A 25,113-nucleotide genomic window follows, 5' to 3' on the forward strand; every position below is an offset into this window, starting at 1 on the left:
ACTGTCAGCTGATTTCTCATCAGAAACTCTACAGGCCAGAGGGAATGCATGAAGTATTCAATGTAATGAAAAGCAAGGACCTAAAACCAAGATGACATCCAGCAAGGCTATCATTCAATATAGATGATGAAATAAAGAGTTTTCCAGACAAAAAGAAAGTCTAAAGTAGTTTGTCACCACCAAAACAGCACTGCAAGAAATGCTAAAGTGACTGCTGTAATGGGAAGAAATGGAGAGAGAGGAACATAGGCATAAAGAAGTAAAATGGCAATAAATAAGTACCTATCAATAATAAACCTTAAATGTAAATGGATTAACTGCTCCAATCAAAAGACATAGGGCTCATGGATAGCTGAATGGATACAAAAATATGACCCCAAATATATGCTGTATACAAAAAATCCATCTCATAACAAATGATTCACACAGGAGGAGAGTTAAAGGATGGAAAAAAAATCACATGCAAATGGAAATGGGGAAAAAAAACCTGGAGTAGAAATTCTCATATCTGAAAAAATAGACTTCAAAGTGAAGGCCATCACAAGATACCATACTGGTCATTACATAGTACTAAAGAGATTGGTCCAACAAGAGGATATAACCCTAGTAAACATATATGTACTCAATATAGGAACAGCTAAGTATATTTTTTAAAAACCACTTCTAGAGAACTTTAAGGGAGAGATTAAAAGCAATACAGTCATAGTGGGGGGTTTTGACACCCCCACTGACTTCACTGGATAGATTTTCCAGAAAAGAAAATCAACAAGGAAACAGTGACTCTAAATGACACACTGGATCAGATAGATTTAATTGACATTTATAGAACATTTCATCCCAAAGCTGCAGAATATACATTCTTTTCACATGCACATGGGTCATTCTCAAAGATAGACCACATGTTAGGACACAAAAGAAGTCTCTACAAATTTAAGAAGTATGAAATCATATCATGCATCTTCTCAGATCATAATAGAATGAACTTAGAAATCAACTATAGTAAAAACACTCAAAAACATTCAAACACCTGGAGACTAAATAGCATGTTAATAAACAATGAATGTGTTAGCAAAAAGATCAAGACAGAAATTTAAAAATTTCTGGAAACAAATGAAAATGGCTGCACAAAACGCCCAAATCTTTGGAACACAGCAAAAGCAGTCCTGAGAGGGAAGTTCATAACATTAAAAGCCTCATGGAAAAAAAAAGAAAAGAAAGAAAAATTAATAATAACGTATTTAATCCTACAACTTAAAAAATTAGAAAGAGAACAACAAGAAAATCCTAGAGTAATTAGAAGGAAGGAAATAATAAAGATTAGAGTGGAAATAAATGACAGAGACAAAAAAAATCAAAATATCAATGAAACCAAGAGCTGGTTCTTTGAAAGATAAATAAGATTGATGAAACTTTAGCCAGACTCATCAAGAAACCAAGAGAGAGGACCCAAATAATTAAAATCAGAAATGAAAGTGAAGTAACAAATGACATCACAGAAATACAAATGATTGTAAGAAAATACTATAAGCAACCATATGCCAACAAGCCTGACAATGTGGACAAAATGGACAAATTCCTAGAAAAATACAACCTTCCAATACTGAATCAGGAAAAATCAGAAAACCTGAATAGGCTAATAACAATTCAGGAAAATGAAGCAGTGATAAAAATAACTACCAGCAAATGAAATCCCTGGTATGGGTGTCTTCACAGGGGAGTGTTACCAAACATTCAAGGAGAAACTAACACCTATGCTCCTCAAACTATTCTAAAAATTTCCAGAAGGAATACTTCCAAGCTCTCTCTATGAGGCCAGTATTATCCTAATTCCAAAACTACATAAAAGCACTACAAAGAAAGAGAACTACAGGCCAATATCCCTGATGAACGTAGATGCTAATATTCTCAAAGGAATATTAGCAAATGGAATCCAGCAATACATTAAAAAGATCATACACCATGACCAAGTGGGATTTATTCCAGGGATGCAAGACTGGTACAATATTCTCAAATAAATAAACATGACACATCACACAAATAAAGTGAAAGACAAAAATCACATATTCATATCAATTGACACAGAAAAAGCACTTGACAAAATCCAACACCCTTTCTTTTTTTTTTTTTTAAATATATTTTATTGATTTCTTACAGAGAGGAAGGGAGAGAGATAGAGAGTTAGAAACATCGATGAGAGAGAAACATCGATCAGCTGCCTCCTGCACATCTCCCACTGGGGATATGCCCGCAACCCAGGTACATGCCCCTGACCGGAATCGAACCCGGGACCCTTCAGTCCGCAGGCTTACGCTCTATCCACTGAGCCAAACCGGTTTCGGCCCAACAACCTTTCTTGATAAAAACTCTCAAGAAAGTGGAAATAGAAGGATCATACCTCAACATAATAAAGGCAATATATGACAAACCTATAGCCAACATCATACTCAATGGGAAAAATATAAAACCACTTCCCCTAAGAACAGGAACAAGACAAAGATGTGTGCCATTACCACTCTTATTCAAAATAGTAATAGAAGTCCTAGCCATGTGATCAGACAAGAAGAAAACATAAAAGGCATCCAAATTGGAAAGGAGGAAGTAAAACTCTCACTATTCACAGATGACATGATATTATACATAGAAAACCCTAAAGACTCCACCAAAAACTACTAGACTTAATAAATGTATTTGGCAATGTATCAGGATACAAAATTAGCACCCATATATTGATGGCATTTTTATACAAAAATAATGAATTGTCAGAAAGAGAAGCTAAACAAACAATCCCATTTACCACTGTAACAAAAAAAAAAAAAAAAAAAAAAAGCACCTAGGAATAAACTTAACCAAAAATGTAAAAGACTTGTACTTCAAAAACTACAGGACATTGAAAAAAGAGACAGAGGAATATATAAACAAGTGGAAGAATATACTGTGTTCATGTATTGGTAGAATTAATATCACTAAAATGTCCATACTACCCAAAGCAATCTATAGATTCAATGCAATCCCCATTAAAATACCAATGGCATATTTCACAGACCCAGAACAAATGCTCCAAAAATTTATATGGAACAAAAAAGACCCCAAATATCTGCAACCATCTTGAGAAAGAAGAACAAAGTTGGAGGGATCACAATATCGGATATCAAGTTATACTACAAAGGCACTGTAATCAAAACAGCCTGGTACTGGCACAAGAACAGACATATAGACCAATGGAACAGAAGAGAGAACCTAGAAATCAACCCAAGCCATTATGTTCAGTTAATATTTGACAAAGGAGGCAAGAGCATACAATGGATTCAAGTCAGTCTGGAAACAGCCCAAGTGCCCATCAGTAGAAAAATGGATTTAAAAAAAAAAAGCTGTGGTAAATCTACACTATGGAATACTATGCAGTAGTAAAAAAGAAGGATCTCTTACCCTTTAAGACAACATGGAGGGATTTGGAGAATATTATGCTAAGCGAAATAATCCAGTCAGAGAAAGACAAGTATCACATGATCTCACTCATATGTGGAATCTAATGAACAAAATAGAACCAGTGACATAGAAGCATGGAACTGACTATCAAATCTCAGAAGGAAGACAGGGGTAGGTGGGTGGTATGAAGAGATCAATCAAAGACCTTGTATGCCTATATGCATAATCCATGGACACAGACAATAGGGTGGTGGAGGCCTGGTATATGGCGAAGGGGTGGGCTATAAGGGGTCAATGGGAACAAAAGGGACATAAGTATTATTTTCAACAAAGATTTAAAAAAAAAAAAAGAAAAGAAAATTCCTAGCTGAACGAATTATGGTGGGAAAGCACATTCTAAGGCCTATATGATAGATTAATCTCTACCTTGAGCAGCCCTGTCTATTGTTTCTGTACATCTAGAATAACATACTTAAAGTGTCAGAATGATCTCTGGTTCAGAGATAAACACCTCAGAAGGATACAACCCAACATTCCTCATTGTTAATCTTTTATCCACATACCTCTATAAACTATCCTGCACCCACCAATGTAAAAGATATCTCTCCATTTTCCTTTTTCTCCAATCCTTTCTACTGCCTCCTTAATCAGCTGCCCATGGATTTCATGTAAACCTCTTTATGTCTTCTCCTTTGATTCTAATCCTATATAATAAAAGACTAATATGCAAATTGTTCTCTCGACTGGGAGTTCGACCAGGGGGCGGGGCAAGCCAGCCAACCTACCATGGCCCCTCCCCCTGGCTGGCCCGGCCTGATTGGCCCCGATTGAGGCAGGCTAGCCGGACCCCACCCATGCAATAATTCATTCACCTGGTCTCTAGTGTATATAATAAACTGCAAAACTGCTATTCCTCGCAGCATTTTCTCAATCCCTTGAGAGTTTGCTTCCGGGACTAGCCCCAAAATCTTGGTTCATAAACTCTTTAAACGTTTCTTTAGGTTTGAAATTTCTTTCATAGACAGGTTTTATTTAGTAAACTAAACATTTCAAAACATAGGATTGTGAAGGAGCAATTAAAGTAAAAAGGCTGGGAACACTAGCAGAATATCTATGTCCAACTTTCTTTTTTTTTAAATTCTTTATTGTTGAAAGTATTACATATGTCCCCTTTCCCCCCATTGTCCTCTCCCAGCCGGCCCCCGCCCCCTCCCCAGACCCATCCTTCAGACACACTCCCCCCCACTCATTGTCTGTGTCCATTGGTTATGCCTATATGCATACAAGTTCTTTGGTTGATCTCTTACCCTCTCCCCCACTCCCCACCAGCAGCCCCTGCCTTCTCTCTGAGGTTTGATGGTTTGTTTGATGATTCTGTGTCTCTGGATCTGTTTTTGTTCATCAGTTTTTGTTGTTCATTATATTCCACAAAGGAATGAGATCATGTGATACTGGCTTATTTCGCTAAGCATAATATTCTCCAGAACCATCCATGCTATTGCAAATGGTAAAAGTTATTTCATTTTTACGGCAGCATAAGTATTCCATTGTGTAGATGCACCACAGTTTTTTAATCCACTAATCCGCTGATGGGCACTTAGGCTGTTTCCAAACCTTAGCAATTGTAAATTGGGCTGCCATGAACATAGGGATGCATATGTTCTTTCTGGTTGGTGTTTCTGATTTTGGGGAATAAATTCCTAGGTGTGGGATTACTGGGCCAAATGGGAATTCCATTTTTAATTTTTTGAGGAAAATCCACAGAGGCTGCACTAGTCTGCATTCCCACCAGCAGTGTATGCATTCTCCACATCCTCGCCAGCACTTGTCATTTGTTGATTTGTTAATGATAGCCATTCTGACAGGTGTGAGATGGTACCTCACTGTCATTTTGATTTACATCTCTCTCATGATTAGAGATTTTGAGCATTTTTCATATGTCTCTTGGCCTTCTGTATGTCCACTTTTGAAAAGTGTCTACATAGGTCCTTTGTCCATTTTTTATTGGATTGTTTATCTTCCTTTTGTAAGTTCTAATTGTTCTTTATAAATTTTGTGGATTAAACCCTTATCAGATGTCACATTGACAAATATGTTCTCCCATGCAGTGGGCATTCTTGTTGTTCTGTTGATGGTTTTTTTACTGTGCAAAAGCTTTTTATTTTGATGTAGTCCCATTTGTTTATTTTCACCTTAGTTTCCATTGCTCTAAGAAATGTATCAGTAAATATATTGCTATGAGCTACATCTGCCATTTTGATGCCTATGGCTTCTTCTAAGATTTTTATGGTTTCCCACCTTACTTTTAAGACTTTTATCCATTTTGAGTTTATTTTTGGGTATGGTGTCAGTTGGTGGCCAAGTTTCAGTTTTTTGTATGTATCTATTCAATTTTCCCACCACCATTTACTGAAGAGACTGTCTTGACTCCATTGTATGCTCTTGCCTCCTTTGTCAAATATCAATTGAGCATGCTGGTTGGGTGGATTTCTGGGTTCTCTGTTCTATTCCACTGGTCTATGTATTTGTTCTTGCACCAGTACCATGCTGTTTTTAGAGCAGTTGATTTGTAATATAACTTGATGTCTGGTATTGTGATCCCTCCAACTTTGCTTTTTCCTCAGGATTCCTGCAGCTATTAGGGGTCTTTTTTAATGCCATATAAAATTTTGGAGAGTTTGTTCTAGGTCTGTAAAAGATGTCATTGGTATTTTAATGAGGATTGCATTGAATGTATAGATTGATTTGGGTAGTATGGACATTTTAATGATGTTGATTCTGCCAATCCATGAACATGGTATATTCTTCTATTTGTTTATGTCTTTCTCTATCTCTTTTTTTTCAATGTCCTGTAGTTTTCTGAGAGCAGGTCTTTTACCTCCTTATTTAAGGTTATTCCTAGGTTTCTTAATTTCTTTGGTGCAATGGTAAATGGGATTGTTTTTTTAGTTTCTCTTTCTGTAAGTTTATTGCTGGTGTATAAAAATGCCATAGATTTCTGGGTGTTAATTTTGTATCCTGCTACATTGCCAAATTCATTTATTAAGTCTAGTAGTTTTTTGATGAAGTCTTTAGGGTTTCCTATCTACACTAATAAAAGAGAAACATGGTAATTGGCGTACGACCGCTACCCTTCCCATTGGCTAATCAGCGTATCCTTATGCAAATTAACTGTCAGCCAAGATGGCGGCCGGCAGCCAGGCAGCTGGAAGCTAACAGGAGGCTTGCTTGCTGTGGACTCCAACGTTCCCCGCCTCACTAGCTGGCCTCTGAGCTTCAGTTGGAAACATAGTAACATTTATAGAAGATAAACAAAACTCCAGAAACCTCCTGTCAGTCAGCCGGGATCTCAGAGCTGGAGTCGCAACATTGTTTCGAATACAGAAAACAAAGGCCAGAAACCTGCTTTCAGCCGAGCCTCAGAGAGAAAGCGGCTCTCAGCTCCAGTGACAGCCATAGAAGCCAGAATAAAAAAAGAAAGAAAAAAAGGAGAGGTTTGGAGCTTCAGTCGCCCGCCAGCCTGAAAACAGCCCTCAGCCCCTCACCCAGACTGGCCAGGCAACCCAGTGGGGACCCCCACCCTGAAGCAACAAGATGGCGGCTAATTTGCATACTGAAAGCAGGCGGCAGCAGGCAAGGCTGTCTGTGGTCTGGGACCCGGATCTGTGACCCTGTCGGGCGGGATCAGCGGAGCCGCGAGGCCTCCAGACACCGGGATCAGCGTGACAAGGGGCAACGCCCAAACGCCCTGATTGCCCTGCGGCTCTGTGTATGACGGGGGCAGCGCCCCAACCCCCTGATCAGCCCTGCTCTGTGGGTGATAGAGGGCGGCGCCCCAACCCCGATTGCCCTGAGGCTCTGTGTGTGACAGTGGCGGTGCCCCAACCCCCCCACGGGCCCTGCTCTATGTGAGACGGGGTAGAGCCATACCTCCCCATCGGCCCTGCCCTGAGTGTGACAGGGTGCGGCGCCTCAACTACCCGCCCCCCAACGGGCCCTGCTCTGTATGTGACAGGGGGCGGTGCCCTAGCTCCCCTATTGGCCCTACTCTGTGTGTGACAGGGGGGAGCTCCTCAACCCCCTGATTGGCCCTGCTCTGTGCATGACAGGGGGGAGCTCCCAAAACCCCTGATGGGCCTGCTCTGTGTGTGACAGGGTACGGAGCCCCAACCCCCTGATCGGCCCTGCTCTGTGCGTGGCAGGGGACGGTGCCGCAACTTCCCTATCGACCCCACCTTGAGTGTGACAGAGGGCGGTGCCCCAACCCCCCAATCGGCCCTACCCTGAGCGTGACTAGGGGTGGCATCGCAACCTCCCCATCCGCCCTGCTCTGTGCATGACAGGGGGCGGCGCCCCAATTCCCCAATCGGCCATGCTCTGAGCCCGACCAGGGGCTGCACCTAGGGATTGGGCCTGCCCTCTGCCACCCGGGAGCAGGCCTAAGCCAGCAGGTCGTTATCTCCCGAGGGGTCCCAGACTGCGAGAGGGCACAGGCAGGGCTGAGGGACCCCCTCTCCCCCCGAGTGCACAAATTTTTGTGCACCGGGCCTCTAGTATAAAATATCATGTAATCAGTGACTAATGACAGTTTTACTTCTTCTTTTCCAATTTAGATGCCTTTTATTTCTTCTTCATGTCTGACTGCTATGGCTAGCACTTCCGATACTACGTCTAACAGGAGTGGTGAAAGTGGGCATCCCTCTCTTGTTCCTGTTCTTAGGGGAAATGGTTTCAGTTTTTGCTCATTGAGTATGATGTTGGCTGTGGGGTTGTCATATAAGGCTTTTATTATGTTGAGGTATGATCCCTCTATTCATATTTTGCTGAGAACTGTTATCAGCAAAGGTGTTGGATTTTGTCGAATGCATTTTCTGCATCAATTGATGACTATGTGATTTTTGTCTCTCAATTTGTTTATGTAATGTATTATGTCTATTGATTTGTGGATATTATACCATCCTTGCATCCCCAGAATAAATCCCACTTGGTCATAGTGTATAATCTTTCTAATGTAATGCTGAATCTGATTTGTTAGAATTGTATTGAGGATTTTAGCATCTATGTCCATCAGTGATATTGGCCTGTAGTTCTCTTTCTTTGAAGTGTCTTTATCTGGTTTTGGGATTTAGGGTAATGCTGGCTTTATAGAAAGTGCTTGGAAGTGTGCCTTCCTCTTGAATTTTTTGGAATAGTTTGAGGAGAGTAGGTTTTAGTTCTTTTTTGAATGTTTGGTAATACTCCTCTGTGAAGCTGTCCATCCCAGGGCTTTTGTTTGCTGGAAGTGTTTGATTACTGCTTCAATTTCCTCCATACTTACTGGCCTATTCAGATTTTTTTTATTCTTCCTGATTGAGTTTTGGAAGATTGTATTTTTCTAGGAATATGTCCATTTCATCTAGGTTATCCAGTTTCTTGTAATAGAATTCTCCATGGTATTTTTTTTTTTTTACAATCCTTTTTATGTCTATGAGGTCGGTTGTTACTTCACCTCTTTTATTTTTTAATTTTATGTATTTGGGTCCTATCACTTTGTTTCTTGGTGAGCCTGGCTAGAGGTTCATCAACCTTGTTTATCCTTTCAAAGAACCAGATCTTGGATTTGTTGAACTTTTGGAATTTTTTTGGGGGGGGGTATCCTTATCATTTATTTCCGCTCTGATCTTTATCATTTTCTTCCTTCTGCTTACTCTGAGATTTTCTTGTTGCTCTCTTTCTAATTCTTTAAGTTTTAGGGTTAGATAATTTATAACCAGTTTTTCTTGTTGTTTAAGGTAGGCCTGTAATGCTATGAACTTCTCTCTCAGGACTACTTTCACTGTGTCCCATTGGTTTTGTATTGTTGTATTTTCATTGTCATTTGTTTCCAGTATGTTTTTTTTAATTGATTTTTTACAGAGAGGAAGGGAGAGGGATAGAGAGTTAGAAACATCAATGAGAGAGAAACATCAATCAGCTGCCTCCTGCAACCTCCTATTGGGGGATGTGCCTGCAACCAAGGTATATGCCCTTGACCGGAATCGAACCTGGGACCCTTCAGTCCACAGGCCAATGCTCCATCCACTGAGCCAAACCAGTCAGGGCTCCAGTATGTTTTTTATTTCTTCTTTTATCTTCTTGGTAACCCAATCATTGTTTAATAGCATGCTAGTAAGCCTCCAAATGCTTAATTTTTTAATTGTTTTTATTGTAGTTGATTTCTATTTTATGCCATTGTGATCTGAGAAGGTACTTGATATGATTTCAATTTTCTTGAATTTGAAGAGACTTTGCCTGTGTTTCAATATGTGGTCTATCTTTGAAAATATCCCATGTGCACTTGAGAAAAATGTATATTCTGTAGCTTTGGGATGAGATATTCTGAAGATTTCAATTAGTTCCATCTGATCTAGTGAGTCGTTCAGGGTTGTTGTTTCTTTGCTGGTTTTATGTCTAGAAGATTTATCCAGTGATGTCAATGGGGTAGTAAAGTCCCCTACTATGATTGTATAAGTGTTGATCTCACCCTTGATATCTCCCAGAAGATTTTTATGTATTTGGGTGCTCTTGTATGGGGTGCATATATGTTTACCAGAGTTATATCCTCTTGTTATATTGATCCCTTTAGTATTATGAAGTGGCCTTCCCTATCTCTTGTTATGGCCTTTACTTTGAAGTCTATTTTGTCAGATATAAGTATTGCTACCCCAGATTTTGTTTTCATTTCCGTTTGCCTGAAAAAAAATTTTTTCCATCCCTTCACTTTCAGTCTGTGTGAGCCCCTTGTTTTGAAGTGGGTCTCTTGTAGACAGCACATATATGGGTCATGTTTTTTTATCCATTCAGTCACCTGATGTCTTTTGATTGGAGCATTTAATCCATTTACGTTTAGGGTTATTATTGATAGATGCTTGTTTGTAGCCATTTTTATTCTTTATGCCTGTGTTTCTCCTTCTATTTCTATTTTTTCTTTTTACAACAGTCCCTTTAACATTTCTTGAATTGCTGGCTTGGTAGTGATAACATCCCTTAGCCTTTTTTTTTGTCTGTGAAGCTCCTGATTTCCCCTTTAATTTTGAATGATGCCTTGCTGGATAGAGTATTCTTGGATTCAGTCTCTTGCTTTGCATCACTTTGTATACTTCAATCCATCCCATTCTGGCCTGATGAGTTTCTGTTGAGAAATCATTTGATAATCTAATGGGAGATCCTTGTAGGTAACTTTCTGTCTCCCTCTTGCAGCCCTTAAGATTCTTTCTTTGTCCTAACATTTGCCATTATATTTATGACGTGTCTTGGTGTGGGTCTTTTTGGGTTCATCTTGTTTGAGACTCTCTGTACTTATGTGACTTTTCCCCCACCAAATCAGGGAAGTTTTCTGACATTATTTCTTCAAATAGGTTTTTTAACCTTTGCTCCTCTTCTTGTCATTCTGGCACCCCTATTATTGATGTGTTGCTGTGTTTCATGTTGTCCCAAATCTCCCTTCAGGCTCTCCTCCTATCTTTTGATTTTTTTCTCCCATTGCAGTTCAGATTGTGTGTGTTTTGCTTCCCTGTCTTCTAATTCACTAATTTGGTCCTCCACTTCTCCGAGTGTACTGTTGAAAGCTTCCATTCTGTTTTTTATTGTAGCTATATGACTATTTATTTCCTCATGATTCTGACATAGGTTGTTGATTTTTTCATCCATTTGGTTTATAAAATGTGACCCTTATTCCGAATTCTTTTCCTGACATATTGCATGTCTCTGTTTCATTTAGTTCCTGTTCTGGTGCTTCCTCCCTTTCTTTCCTTTGGGGCTTGTTCTTCTGTCTCCCCATTTTTGCTCCCACTGAAGGATCTAGGTGTCGAGTCACACAGGGCCAGTGGCTGCAGGGGTGATCTTGGTGACAGGTCACACCGTCACAGGCAGCAGCTGCTCCTTGAGTGGTCACGGAGTGGCTGCTCCTCAGAATGGAGATTTTGTGGGCCAGGACTGGAAATGGTGCCCATTTGGCTTGAATTTGGTCACGTGACCACTCCTTATTAATGTAGGTGTGTCCAAATGCTGTTTTCCATGCCATTAGTGTTATTGTTTATTTTGAAATATGTTTTTATGGATTTGAGAGAGAAAGGAAGGGAGAGGGATAGAGATATAGAAACATCTACAAGAAACATAATGGATCAGCTGCCTCTTGCACACCTCCCTACTGGAGGTCAAGTCTGCAACCCAAGCATGTACCCTGACTGGGAATCAAACCATGACCTCTTAATTCCTAGGTCAACGCTCAACCACTGAGCCATACTGGCTGGGCAGTATTTTCCTTTTTAAATGTAACAATTTTTATTTATAAGGCAATCCCTACTGGAATGTGCTCAAAGTATTTAATGTGTGCTGGCTAATTACCCCACCCAACAAACAATCTGGTGGCTAGAAAAATAATGAGATAATTGTCCCCTTTTACAGATGGAGAGACAGAGCCACAGAAGAATGATGCCTTGTTCAAAACCAGCTCCCAGAAAGCTGAACATAGAAGGCAAGCCTCCTAATAGCACCCTTCCATCCCACCATGTACAGGGTTCCTGTTTCCAGACATCCCCCTGAGAAAGGACATCCCACTTGCTGGACAGAGAAAAGCAGCCATTACTTACTGGGAATTACAGCTCCCAACAAACACCTAGAGGAGACAAGGCAGTGTCCTAAGTGCCCATTCCAGATTCCCAAATATGGGGAAGAATTGAGTTTTGGAAGAGGAGTAGAATGCTCACCCTTGAGAGACATGGAGAGAAAGAGGGAAGATGAGGTAAGTTTGAAATATTTAACTCTGTAATCTAAATGTCTTCCCAGTTTGAAATATAGCCAATGGGAGGTATAGCAAAGGTATGGTCAATTACCATGTTTGTCTATTATTAGATAGGATATATATATGCTCCTGTATTGGGTGCATATATAGTAACAAGGGTTATATTTACTTATTGGATTGATGTCTTTAGTATTATGTGCTGGAAGCTAATTCCAGCAGGTCATAAATGCAAAAAGTTCATCAAAAGGTTGATGGAACTTGGGGCTTATTCAGCAGGGCTGAATATCTACATATTACCTGCTGCTGGAATAGCTAAAAACATTTCCCCAAACCTGAAAAGTCTGCCTGCTGCCAGACAGCTGAGGGCATTTCCCCAAACCTGAAAATCTGCATATATTATTGCCTGCTACTGGAACAGCTGTAGGCTTTTCTCCCAAACTGACAATGCCTACTGTTTACCAAACTTACCTTTGATATGTATACTGCTTTGCTTTAGGGCAATTTGTGTTAATAAAAAAGCTAGGGGTCCAGAGATTCGGAGAACTTGGTTACTGAAGGTAGGTCTCTTCAGCTCCCCAAAATGCCTTCCAAATTTATATTTCATGTCTAGTCTCTTTATTAATTTACTCGCAGCCCTTCTCCAGATTCCTGAACTATTCTAGATGCTGAGAAACTCCCCGGCAATTATGTAGTGACTGTCTTTGTCTCTCTTATGGCCTTTGTTTTGAAGTGTATTTTTGTCATATGAGTATTGCTACCCCAGCTTTTTTTAAATTTCCATTTTCCTGAAAATTTTTTTCCATTCCATCACTTTCAAACTGTGAGTACTTTGTTCTAAGGTGGGTCTCTTGTAGACAGTGTATGTTTGGGTCATGTTTTCTTATCCATTCAGCTACCCTGTGTCTTTTGATTGGAGCCCTTAATCGATTTATGTTTAAGGTCATTATTAATTGGTAATCCAATTACAATGTATCTTGGTGTTGGTCTTTTTTGGTTCATTTTGTTTGGGCTCTGTGTGCTTCTTGGACTTATGTGACTTTTCTCTTTCCAAAAATGGACTTGTGTTGCCATTTTTAATCTTTATGCCTGTGTTCCTTCTTCCCTTTCTATCTCATCTTTTTCAGCAGTCCATCAAGCATTTCTTGCATTGCTGGTTTGGTGGTAATAAACTCCCTTAGCATTTTCTTGTCTGTGGAAGCTCTGATTTCCCCTTCAATTTTGAATGATAGCCTTGCTGGATAGAGTATTCTTGGATTCAGTCCATTGCTTTTGCATCACTTTGTATATTTCATTCCATTCCCTTCTGACCTGATGTGTTTCTGTTGAGAAATCAGTTGATAGTATAATGGGAGATCCCTTGTAGGTAACTCTGTCTCTCTCTGGCAGCCTTTAAAATTCTTACTTTGTTGTTGATGTTTGCCAATTTAATTATGATGTGTCTTGGTGTCAGTCTTTTGGGGTTCATCTTGTTTGGGACTCTGTGTGCTTCTTGGACTTATGTAACTTTTTTCTTCCCCAAATCAGGGAAATTTTCTGTCATTATTTCTTAAAAGAGGTATTCTATACCTTATTCAACTTCCTCTTTTTTCTGGCACCCCTGCCATGTGGATGTTGTTTTGTTTCATGTTGTTCCAAAGTTCCCTTAGACCCTCCTCCTATTTGTTAATTTTTTTTCCAGGTGCTTCTTTGCTTGGGTATTTCTTCTACCTTATCTTGCAACTTGCTGATTCAGTATTCAGCTTCTTCTAGTCTACTGTTGAAACCTTCCATTGTTTTCTTTATTGCAGCTATGTCATTCTTCATTTCCCTTTGATTCTTCATTTCTCCTTGATTCTTACACGTTATTGTATTTGTCTTCCATCCTTTTTAGTATCCTTATAACCATTGCTCTGAAATCTTTCTCTGACAAATAATTCCTCTTTTTCTTTCATATGAGGGTTGTTTTTTTGTCTCCCCATTTTTGCAGTTCCTATGTGATTATCCTATCTAATAATAGACAAACATGGTAATTAACCATACCTCTGACACACTTCCCATGGGCTAATCAGGGCTATATGCAAACTAACTGCCAACCAAGATGGCGGCTGGCAGCCAGGCCGCTGAAGTGAACAGGAGGCTTGCTTGCTCCAGTGAAGGAGGAAGCCAAGGTTCCCTGCCTGCTGCCTCCCAGCTCTGAGCTTGCACTCTAAGAAACAATGTTGCAATTATAGAAGCTAAACAAACCCCATGCTTCCAGCCAGCTGGCTGAGCTGGAGTTGCAACAGTGTTTCAATTATAGAAGCCAAACAAACCAGATACCTGCTTTCAGCAGCCGAGGTCTCAGAACTGGAGCCGAGCCTCAGAGCTAAAGCCTGCTCTCAGTTCCAGTGACAGCCATAGAAGGTAAATAAATCCCAGAATAAAAGAAAAAAGAAAAAAAGGAGAGGTTGGGAGCTTCAGTCACCCGCCAGCCTGAAAACAGCCCTCAGCCCCTCACCCAGACTGGCCAGGCACCCCAGTGGGGACCCCCACCCTGAAGGGGGTGTGACCAGCTGCAAACAGCCATCATCCCCTCATCCAGGCTGGCCAGGCACCCAAGCGGGACCCCCACCCTGATCCAGGACACCCTTCAGGGCAAACCAGCCGGCCCCCACCCATGCACCAGGCCTCTATCCTGTATAGTAAAAGGGTAATATGCCTCCCAGCACTGGGATCAGTGGAGCCGCGAGGCCTCCTGAACCCGGGATCAGCGGAGCCGCGAGACCTCCCAGCACCGGGATCAGCAGAGCAGCGAGGCCTCCCAGCACTGGGATCAGCGGAGCCTCAAGGCCTCCTGGCCCCTGGAGCAGCGTGACAGGGGGCAGCGCCCAAATTCCCTGATCACCCTGATGCTCTGTGTGTGACAGGGGGTGGGGCCACAACCTCCCTATCTGCCTGCTCTGTTCGTGACAGGGGAAGGCGCCCCAACCCCCTGATCGGCCCTGCTCTGTGCCTAATAGGGGGGAGCTCCCCAACCCCCTGATTGGCCCTGCTCTGTGTGTGACAGGGTGCAGCGCCCCAACCCCCCCATGGGCCCTGCTCTGTGTGTGACGGGGTGGAGCCGCAACCTCCCCATTGGCCCTACCCTGAGTGTGACAGGGGGGAGTGCCCCAACCCCCTGATCGGCCCTGCTCTGTGTGTGACAGGGTGCAGCGCCCCAACCCCCCCATGGGCCCTGCTCTGTGCATGACAGGGGGTGGCACCGCAACCTCCCCATCGACCCTGCCTTGAGTGTGACAGGGGGCGGAGCCCCAACCCCCCAATCAGCCCTGCTCTGAGCCCAACCAGGGGCTGCACCTAGGGATTGGGCCTGCCCTCTGCCACCCGGGAGCGGGCCTAAGCCAGCAGGTCATTATCTCCCGAGGGGTCCCAGACTGTGAGAGGGCACAAGTGGGGCTGAGGGACATCCCCCCCCCCCCCCCCCGCCCCGTGCACAAATTTTTGTGCACTGGGCCTCTAGTCCTATATAATAAAGAGGGAATATGCAAATTGACCATTGCTCCACCACATAGATGGCTGCACCCACAGTGGAGGCGGGGTTTCTGTAACAGAAGATGGCTGCACCCAGAGCAGAGGCCAAGTTCCTGTAATGAGCCTTAATGAGCAATCATCAGGGACCTGAAGCTGCGCACCCCCCAGACCCCCATAGGGCTTGACAGGGGACCTCAGGCCACACCCCATGCTCTGGTGCCAGGCTGGGGGACCTCAGGCCATGCCCTCCACCCTGCACCAGGCCAGGGGACCTGAGGGTGCACCTCCTGTCTCGGCGCCAGGCCGGGGGACCTGAGGCTGAGATCCCTGCCCGGTGGGGCATGACAGGGGACCTCAAGGTTCGCCCCCCCCACCCCGGTGCTGGGCCGGAGGACCTCAGGCCATGCACCCCACCCCGGCACCAGGCCAGGGGACCTAAGGCTGCACCCCCTGCCCAGCGGGACTTGACGGGGGACCTCAAGCTGCTCCCCTTGCCCCCGGCCTGGGGACCTCAGGCCACACCCCTGTCCAGCAGGGCTTGACAAGGGACATGAGGCTGTGTCCCTCGCCTGGCGGGGCTTGACAAGGTGCGCCCCCCACCCCAGCCTGGGCTGGGGGACCTCAGGCCGTGCCCCCCATCCCGGCACTGGGCCAGGGGACCTGAGGCTGTGACCCCGCCCTGCAGGGCTTGACAAGGGTAGGACCGGCCAGGTCTGGATCTAGCCCAATGAGGGGTTGGGCAGCCGGGTCTGGGTCTCGCGCAATTTGGAGGCACACGTGGGTGGGCAGGGACTTGACTCTGGGTCCTGTGGTGCACCCCAGACTCTGACAGGAGGAAGATTTTCATACACATTTTACTAATTTTTTTTCATCTCTGACACTTCTATTATAGCGAAATGGCAAAAAGCAATATTAAAATATTTCCTCTAATTAATCCCCTTTTAATGTGCACGAATTTTGTGCACTGGGCCACTAGTTTCTATATATTAGAAAAAACTGCTATGCCACCCAGATTTTTTGAATTTGTCCCATGTAGTAGATGTTTATGGGGCCCAATGGTGCAGGTCTTCTGGGCTGGGCATTCTAGGGATTCCCCTACATGAGATATTTGGGTTCTCTTGATGTAGTTGGGTCTTGAATGTTATTGTTCCATCTGTGGATGGAGTCTCCTCTCAGGGTGTCTAGTTATGTGGCTCACTCTCTACCACATTGTGCCAACCATTATAGAGATGCTGACCTAACAGCACAAAATACCACATGACAAGACACAACAAAAAGGGAATAGAACAGGAATGTACACAATATACCTATAACCCCAATAAAAGTGACCACCAGAGAAAAGAGAATTAGTAGAGAGAAAAGGGAGCAAAAATGATATTGAGAAAAGAGAAAATAAAAAGAAATAAAAAGAAAAGAAAATGGGCAGAAAACACCACAGAACAAACAATTAAACCAAAAAGTGCAAACAAAAAACACCCAGAAAAGAGGGGGTGCAGAATTTGTAGAGGTTGAGCTTAAATACAGAAAATAAAGTTAAGGAATTGGATGAATAGGGGAAGGAACACGGTTTAGTACAGAGGAGGTAGAAAGAGAATAAGTGGATAAGAAGGGGGGAAAAAACAAAAACAAAACAAAATGAAAAAAAATTTAACATTTATTTATTTATTTTTTAAAAAAGAGAATAGAGGAGAGAGCAGATAGGCATGAAATTAATTTAAAAATTAGGAGAAGAAAAGAGCAAGAAAGGAGAGGCAAAAAATTAACTATCATAGAAAGAGAAAAGAGAAGGGGGGATGGAGTAGGAGCAGGGAAGAAGAAATTAGATATATAAATAAGCCATCAGAGATTACAATAATAATAACACACCAAGAGCAGATAAAGAACAACAATTTTTAACAGGGGTATAAAGAAAGGAAAGAGAAAAACTAAAGTGGGAGAGAAGAAAATACAGATGAAAAAGGGAAAAGTAGCCGAAACCGGTTTGGCTCGGTGGATAGTGTCGGCCTGTGGACTGAAAGGTCCCAGGTTCGATTTCGGTCTAGGGCATGTACTTGGGTTGCGGGCACATCCCCAGTAGGAGATGTGCAGGAGGCAGCTGATCGATGTTTCTCTCTCATTGATATTTCTAACTCTCTATCTCTCTCCCTTCCTCTCAGTAAAAAATCAATAAAATATATTTTTTTAAAAAAGAAAAGATAATTCCATATAAAAAAAAAAGAAAAAGGGAAAAGTAAGGAAGAAAAGGCGAAAAAAAGGAAAAAATAAGGTAAAGTAAAATAACAATAAAAATAAAAATAGGATAAAGAAAAAACTACTAAAAAATTTTTTTAAAAATAAAAAAGTGAAGTGTCGTTTGCTTCAGCCAAGTTTTAATGCTCCATGGGGACTAGTTTAGGACCCCTCTCTTTTGTTCTCTCTTCCAATTCTGGACTTCCTATAGGTAGTTAGGTGCTGACTACTGTCAGGAACTGTCTTTGGTGTTTAGCACCATGTTGAAGCACCAATTGATCCAGTGCTCCTCTGTTTGTGTCTGTCTCCACAGACCTTGGCTGCAAGCAGGCGGGATCAATCTGCCTGCTTTGCCTGCCTGCTAGCTGTCAATCTTAATTACTCAAGCATCTGTTTCCCATGGTTTTTTAGGTGGGGGTGGTGCTATTTTGCTTTCCAGGAATCAGATAGATGTTTCTTCCCTGACCCATAGCTACACCTCTGCAAGTGGCCCAAAATATTACTCTGGCCTTAATTGGTCAGAGATCCTCGTATGGAGACCAGTGGCGTTGGCTGACAACCTGGAGTTTTTATTCAGTCTGGTTCCCAGAATAATGGGGCTGAACTGGCCCCTCTTTCACCCCAGCCACTGAGAGCTCTTTGGGCGATTCAGAGCCTTTGTTCCCTTTGTATAGGTCAAAATGGAGTCAGAGTGTGGCAGTCTGTAATACCTGCCTTGAGGCTACTGGGAGGGGCTGGCTCTTCAGGAGAGAAATGCCCCTTAAGTTTGGAAGTTTAAGAATGTCCCAATGTGGGATTCCTGGGCATGTCTCCCTGCCCTGCTTCCCTCCACAGGCTCCACAAATCTGTGCCTCTGCCTGCATTACAGTGTTGGGAGAGTGTTTGTAATTGAAAGGCCCTATGAACTGGGTTTAGTGAATAAAAGCAAAGACAAAACAAAGACAAAATAACCATGAAACTGTGGGTTTCTCTCCTGCTGGCACCACGCTGCTCAGCTGCTTTTTAGGCCACCTTTCTGGATGCAGCCTTTCATGGCTGTGGTCTTAGATCTAGATTCCCCAGCTGCCAGCGGGGAAATCTAGACTGTGACTTTTCCTTTCCAGCAGATGGTATGCCTGTCCCCAAGGGATGTGGCTTTGGTGCAGTGCAGCTTCCTCCTCACCCTCTTGGCCAGGTGGTTGTGTGTCCCTCTCCAGCCCAGATCCCCTTTCCTACCATTCTTCAGATGTCCTCTGCTCTTCCTGGTTGCGAATTGTCTCTTCAGCTGTGTCTAATTTGTTAATTCTGGGTGGGTGATCTCTGATTTACTTGCTTTTCCAGGCTGGCCCTGGGAGTAGGTGCATTACAGGTCTGCCTATGCAGCTGCCATTTTTCTCTCCTAATGTTTGCCATTTTAATTATGATGTGTCTTGATATGGGTCTTTTAGGATTCATCTTGATTTGAACTCTCTGTGTTTCCTAGACTTGTGTGACTTTTTCCTTCACCAGATTGGAAAGTTTTCTGTCATCCTTCAAACAGGTTCTCATTCCTTGCTCAGATTCTTCTCTTTCTAGAACCCCTATTATGTGGATGTTGTTATATCTCATGTTGTCCCAACGTTCCCTTAAAATATCTTCCTGTTTTTCAATTTTTTTTTCTAATTGCTGCTCTGACTGTTTTTTCTACCATGTCTTCTATTTACTGATTCAGTCATCAGCTTCTTCTAATCTATTATTGATTCCTTCCAGGGTATTGTTTACTTTAGTTATGTTATTCTTCATTTCCTATTGGTTCTTATCATGGTTTCTACATCTTTTTTCATGCTGTTGTAGTTCCCACTAAGTTCCTTGTAGTTCTCATTATGTTGCTTGTAGTTCTGTCTATGTTGTTTGAGCATCTTTATAACCATTGCTTTGAAACTTATATCTGATAAATTGCTTGCCTCCATTTCACTTAGATCCTTTTCCAGCGACTCCTCCTTTTCTTTCATTTGAGGGTTGGTTCTTTTACTCCCCATTTTAGCTATCTCTTTGTATTTATTTCTATGTATTAGATATAACTGCAATGTCTTCCAGTCTTTGTGGGGTGGCCTTATATAGAAAGTGTCCAGGCATACAGGGACATCTGGCCACCTCCACCCAATGGGCATGCCGGGTTGCAGCTGCTGGCCAATGTCCAGGGGTTCCATGTAAGGTGTGCCATGTGGCAGCAGCAGGTCCATGCATCCAGGGTCATCGAGTCACAGTTTCAAGGCCAGCTGCACAGGGTCATAGCGGTTGCCCAGGCATGGGGGTGCCAGGTCACGGTGGCAGGTCCAGGTTCTCCAGGGGTGCCGGGTCTGGTGTCCCAGGATGCAGGGGCAGGTCCATGCATCTGGGGGTGTTGGGCTGCACTGTGGGGCCAGGCTTCCTGTCTTCAGCCTTAAGGTTCTGGGTCACAGCCATTTCCCACAGCCTCCTCCTGAAGAGGGCCCTGCGGATCTTCTAAAATGATATACTTTCCAATCCCAAGCTGCGAGCAGTGCCAGACCAAGCAGTGTGTGGTGACATCCATGGGCTCACCCACCAGAAGTCCCAGAACCACCTGCCCCAAGTCCCCGCACCTACAGACAGATGTACACCCACACTCATATGCATGCACGCTCTCTCTCTCACATGCTCACCTACTCTCACTCTAACGCTCACTCTGTTCCTGCCCAGAGCCAAGTTGGGATCTCCTCAGCTCAATTATCATTTACTCTGGGAAGATTTTCCTGACTCCCTCTTCACCTCTCTCAGATTGATGAAATCCCTCTGTATATTCTTGTAGCACCCAATACTTAGCTGTGTCATAGCACACTGTCTGTTTACTTGAGTCTCCCACTCAACTATTAACTTCTTTAGGGTAGAGAACTGTGTATTTTATTTGTCTTTCCAACCCTAACCCAGTGAAGTGGTCGTGAATATGTGTTGAGTGAATAAATGACTAGGATCTCTTGGCCAGGTCTTCAGCAGTGAGGTAAAATAAAGAAGCTGGGCAGTGACGTGATCTCAGCTTTCCAAGCCAACCACCTATCTTACTAACACATCCACTTCAAGGAAAAATTACTTCTACACCACACTTTCCAGTGCTCCTTCTGCCTTCCCACACCCTCACCCAGTTGTCAACCCAACATCTTGCCACACTCTACTTTGAGGGTCCTAAAGGGGACCAAAGTTTTTGGCACCTCTAAATATGCCTTTTAAGATATTTATTTTAAACTGGTTATTAAGAAACAAAGGACTCCAAAAGAACCATTGACCCTCTCCTTTTCTGTCTAAAGCAATTCAATAGAAGAACCTGTTTCAGGAAGGGAATCTTAGCATTTTCACCTTAGCCTATTTGAATTAAGTGTAGCAAACAGGGAGGACCTAAGCAAAAATTTGTTTGATAGATTCCCCTCTGGGTTACCCAGCAAGAATTTGTTTAACACATGTTTGCTCTTTTTCATCTATCTTGAATTGCCTATTTTCCCTTTAAAATTTCAGACCTCTGCCCTTGTTAAATTTTGTCCAGAATTGCATATAAGCCTCAACTGCCCAATGCATTTTCAGGTCTCATCTTATGGCATCCCTGAATGTACACCCATAGTAAACTTGGGCCCTTCCTTATGTTAATCTGTCTCAAATTAATTTGATTAATAGTCCAGCTAGAAGAACCTAGAAGGTGGGAGGAAAGTTATTTTTGTGTCCTTACATTCCCCTTCTGTACTTGTTTGGCTTGGAAAACACTAATTTCTTTCTGAATAACCAAAAAGAAAGCACATTGTGTCCTTAGATGTCACCTTTCTTTCCCTCTTCCTCCTCCTAAAACAGGAGAATGTTGGCTTCTGGCACCCTTTGCAAACTGTATTCGAATTGGCCTCCATCCCCATCCGCCCTCAGCTCGCACCTGAACCAAGGAGGGAATACAAAACTTCAGAGATGATCAAAGGATGGGAAATGAGTTCAGTTTGAAAAATAAGATCTATGCAAGCAAAACATAGAGGTTGGGATTATCAATGTTTATCCAGGAAAGTTGAGGAGAGGCTTGGTTGGACTCGGCTTTCCCATCCTAGAGAGCTCTTTCAGGCAGGATGAAGAGATAGGCTGGGCGGAATGTTAGATATCAGCAAAAAGCCTCCTTGATGTGCTCAGGTTTTAATAGTTTTCACTGCAGGGGATGTCTTCCTGGAGTCATCCCTTCCTGCCCTGGAATTCCATGCTCAGGCTGGCTGTGACCTTCCTGGGATCCAAGTCCCATTCATTTGAGCTATTTTTGATCTGCAGTAAATTAACTAGACTGGGAATATGGGAAAGTGCCACTCCTAAAGAGGGCAATTCACTGTGTCAGAATGTCCTGAGGCAACACTGTGAGCCCTTTGGATCCCAGAACAATGATTCTCAGGATTCAGGGTGCCCTGGGCTAAGTAGGCAATCTCTGCAGAGCCTGATCCTTCAGCAGAGAAGGAGCAGGGCCAGCATCCTCAGCTAAAACTGCAGAGGCTTTTGACTCCCTGGCAATAACAACCTTTCCTCCCATTTTTAACTAATTGTACCAATAGTCCTACTAGGTGAATTTTAGTATCCCATTTGACTGAAGCTTAGAAAGATTAAGAAACTCACCTGAGGTTACCAGCTAGCAAATGCCAGGGCCAATATTCTAACCCATAAATGTGACATCAAAACTACTATACTACACTACTCCATCAATTAGGGTTCTTCCCAGAGGAACAAATTGAGTGAGTTTCAGGTGTGCAGGGGTTAGGGGAGCAGGACAATGTAGTCTTGGTTCCATTTTTCCCTTCCCAGAGGTGGAATGAATGAAAGGAAGGACTGAGTACCCTGTGCCTACCCATCAGACACATGTGTATAGCATACTGCACTGCCTCTGAGGACCAGCATATGAGAATCCCAAGAAGTCCTTCTTGTAGCTTACAGTTCAGTTTAGCAAAGCAAGAATTCAAAGGGTTACGCAGGAAAATCAGGATTGAAGAAGATAGGCTGGACTTGAAGAGGTGTCCTATAGTAGTGGAGAGAACCCTGGCCTGGTCAGAATGTCCAGGTTCTTTTTCTGGTTAACACACAACAGGTTACTTACTAGTACTCTCTGTTCCTCAATTCTTCTATCAAAAAAAGGTGGTGGATTAGAATAGGAGGATTAGGGTAAGTAAATGCTCACTCTACTGACCTCATTAAAGATAAAATAAAATCATTGATATAAAAGAACATTAAATGAATAAGGTACCATATATAGTCATCTATAATAATAAAAGCATAATATGTTAATTAGACTGGACAGGCGAACGACCTTCCAGACATCTTTTCAGGATGAATTTTGTGCATTGGGCCTCTAGTGTTTTATAACAATCCTTAGTTCTTGTGTACTTTAGTCTTCAGCTCAAAATATTTTATAGATATTCTCAAGGTATATTTTTTTGGTGCTCAAATGGCTCAGCCTAAGTATTGAGGTATGCCAGGTTCTCTGTGATTCTCGTCAGCCAAATCACCCAATGTCATTAAAATCTTGACAAGATCAGTCCCTTCTTAGCTGTCTACCCTGACACAAACAACCTCAATTCCACTTTTCTGAACAAGTCAAGATCTTTCACATCACTGGACATTTGCAAACTCCATTCCCTTAACTTAGAATACTTGGTCTGACCATCCCCACCCCCAACATCCTAGTTTTGACATTCAAAGAGAAAGACTGTGTTATTCAAAATCATATTTCAACAGTTAATGCAGTGCATAACACATAGTGGATGCTCAGTGAATTATATAGATTTCCTCCTGATTTTCCTCCCCAGTCTTGCTTATTTTTTTCATTGCTATTCATATGGTGATCTTTCTGACCTCATCCTGTGGAAATACCACAGAGATTAGTTCATTAAAAAGGATAAAGTTCTCATGACATTTTGTGTTAATGTTTAACAGAAATACTTGGAAGTGTAGTGACTCAGGGAGACAATGGTGAAATCCTTTGGCCTTCTCAAACTGTTACTGACATCCAGTTGCCCCTATTCTCTTCCCATGACACGGTGGGAGGCCTAGCCCGCTGATCTTCAGTGTTCCCTGGACCATATTCTTCTCTTTTGGCCAGGTACACTCTAAGATTCAAACTGGAGGCTTAACCCACTCCACCACCTCTGCCCACACTCACCCACCTACATAGCCTCTCCCTCTGGGGGATTCTTCTTACAGTTGTGAAACAGCTGGAGATTTTAGAAGCACTATAGCTGTAGAGGTTCCCATCCCCTTCTCCCTATCCCAAATCAGATTGTAGGGGTCCAGGACTATAAAGGGCAGTTTACTTGTTTCTTTCCTATGATAGAAAAATTGAGTGGAATGGCCACTGGTAGTGAATAAATAAAGCAAAAGACCCAGGCCAGCTGGAGACTATTGAAAAAAAATCAAATGCATGAATTATCCTGTTTACACCAGAAATAAATTGATAGTTTGGAACTGTAGTTAAGAGATTGTGCAGAAATTATAGGTCATTCATGAAGACAAATGCATGGAGCTGTGTTTTAGCCCCTTCTTATTTATTGAAGACTTTGGTACCAAGCTCCTGGTCTTCCACTCCATAGAAAGTCATGCTATCATCTTGAGTAACTTCAATGTCAAACAGACCAGTTGTTTACAAACTAGGGATCACAGCACATCAGTGTGTCATGGAATTGATATAGAAGATTGTGATGAGATGGCGTTTTTTAAAAAATATATTTTCTTGATTTCAGAGAGGAAGAGAGAGGGAGAGAGAGAAGCATCAATGATAAGAAAGAATCATTGATCAGCTTCCTCCTGACACTCCCCACTGGAGCTCAAGCCCGCAACTCAAGCATGTGCCCTGACTGGGAATTGAACCGTAACTTCCTGGTTCATAAGTTGATGCTCAACCACTGAGCCACACCGGCCAGGTTATAACAAAATGTTTTTAAGACAAAGTAGAAGTAAAATATCAGTATATTTCACATGTAGGAAGGGTGCTTTAGGGTTAAACATTTATTTCAATAACATGTAGATCGTATGACAACATCTACACTAATAAAAGACAAACATGCAGAAGAGATTAAAAGTAACAATTCGAAGGAGTAGCAGCTGCTTGTGTAGCCCACCCCCATCCAAGGAACAGCAGTCTCCTGTTCACCACACCCTCTGTCTGAGGAACAGCAGCTGTGTGTGAAGCCTCCCCTCACCAGCCAGAGGAGCCACCACAACTGTGAACAGCA

The 25,113-nt window shown here is 42.6% G+C and overlaps 1 long non-coding RNA gene across 1 annotated transcript in view; it reads left to right on the forward strand.

The window, feature by feature from the left end:
* The window catches only part of LOC139006714 (uncharacterized), a 73,465-nt gene that overhangs the window by 34,279 nt on the left and 14,073 nt on the right, over positions 1-25,113 (forward strand). Inside the window, exon 2 of the long non-coding RNA XR_011470793.1 lies at positions 11,851-12,187. This is a non-coding gene — a long non-coding RNA (uncharacterized lncRNA). The remainder of the gene's footprint in view (positions 1-11,850; positions 12,188-25,113) is intronic.

The sequence above is a fragment of the Myotis yumanensis genome, unplaced genomic scaffold (assembly GCF_028538775.1).
Source record: "Myotis yumanensis isolate MYYU_CA2020_CCGP unplaced genomic scaffold, mMyoYum1.0.hap1 SCAF_3, whole genome shotgun sequence".
In the NCBI taxonomy this organism is placed as follows: domain Eukaryota; kingdom Metazoa; phylum Chordata; class Mammalia; order Chiroptera; family Vespertilionidae; genus Myotis; species Myotis yumanensis.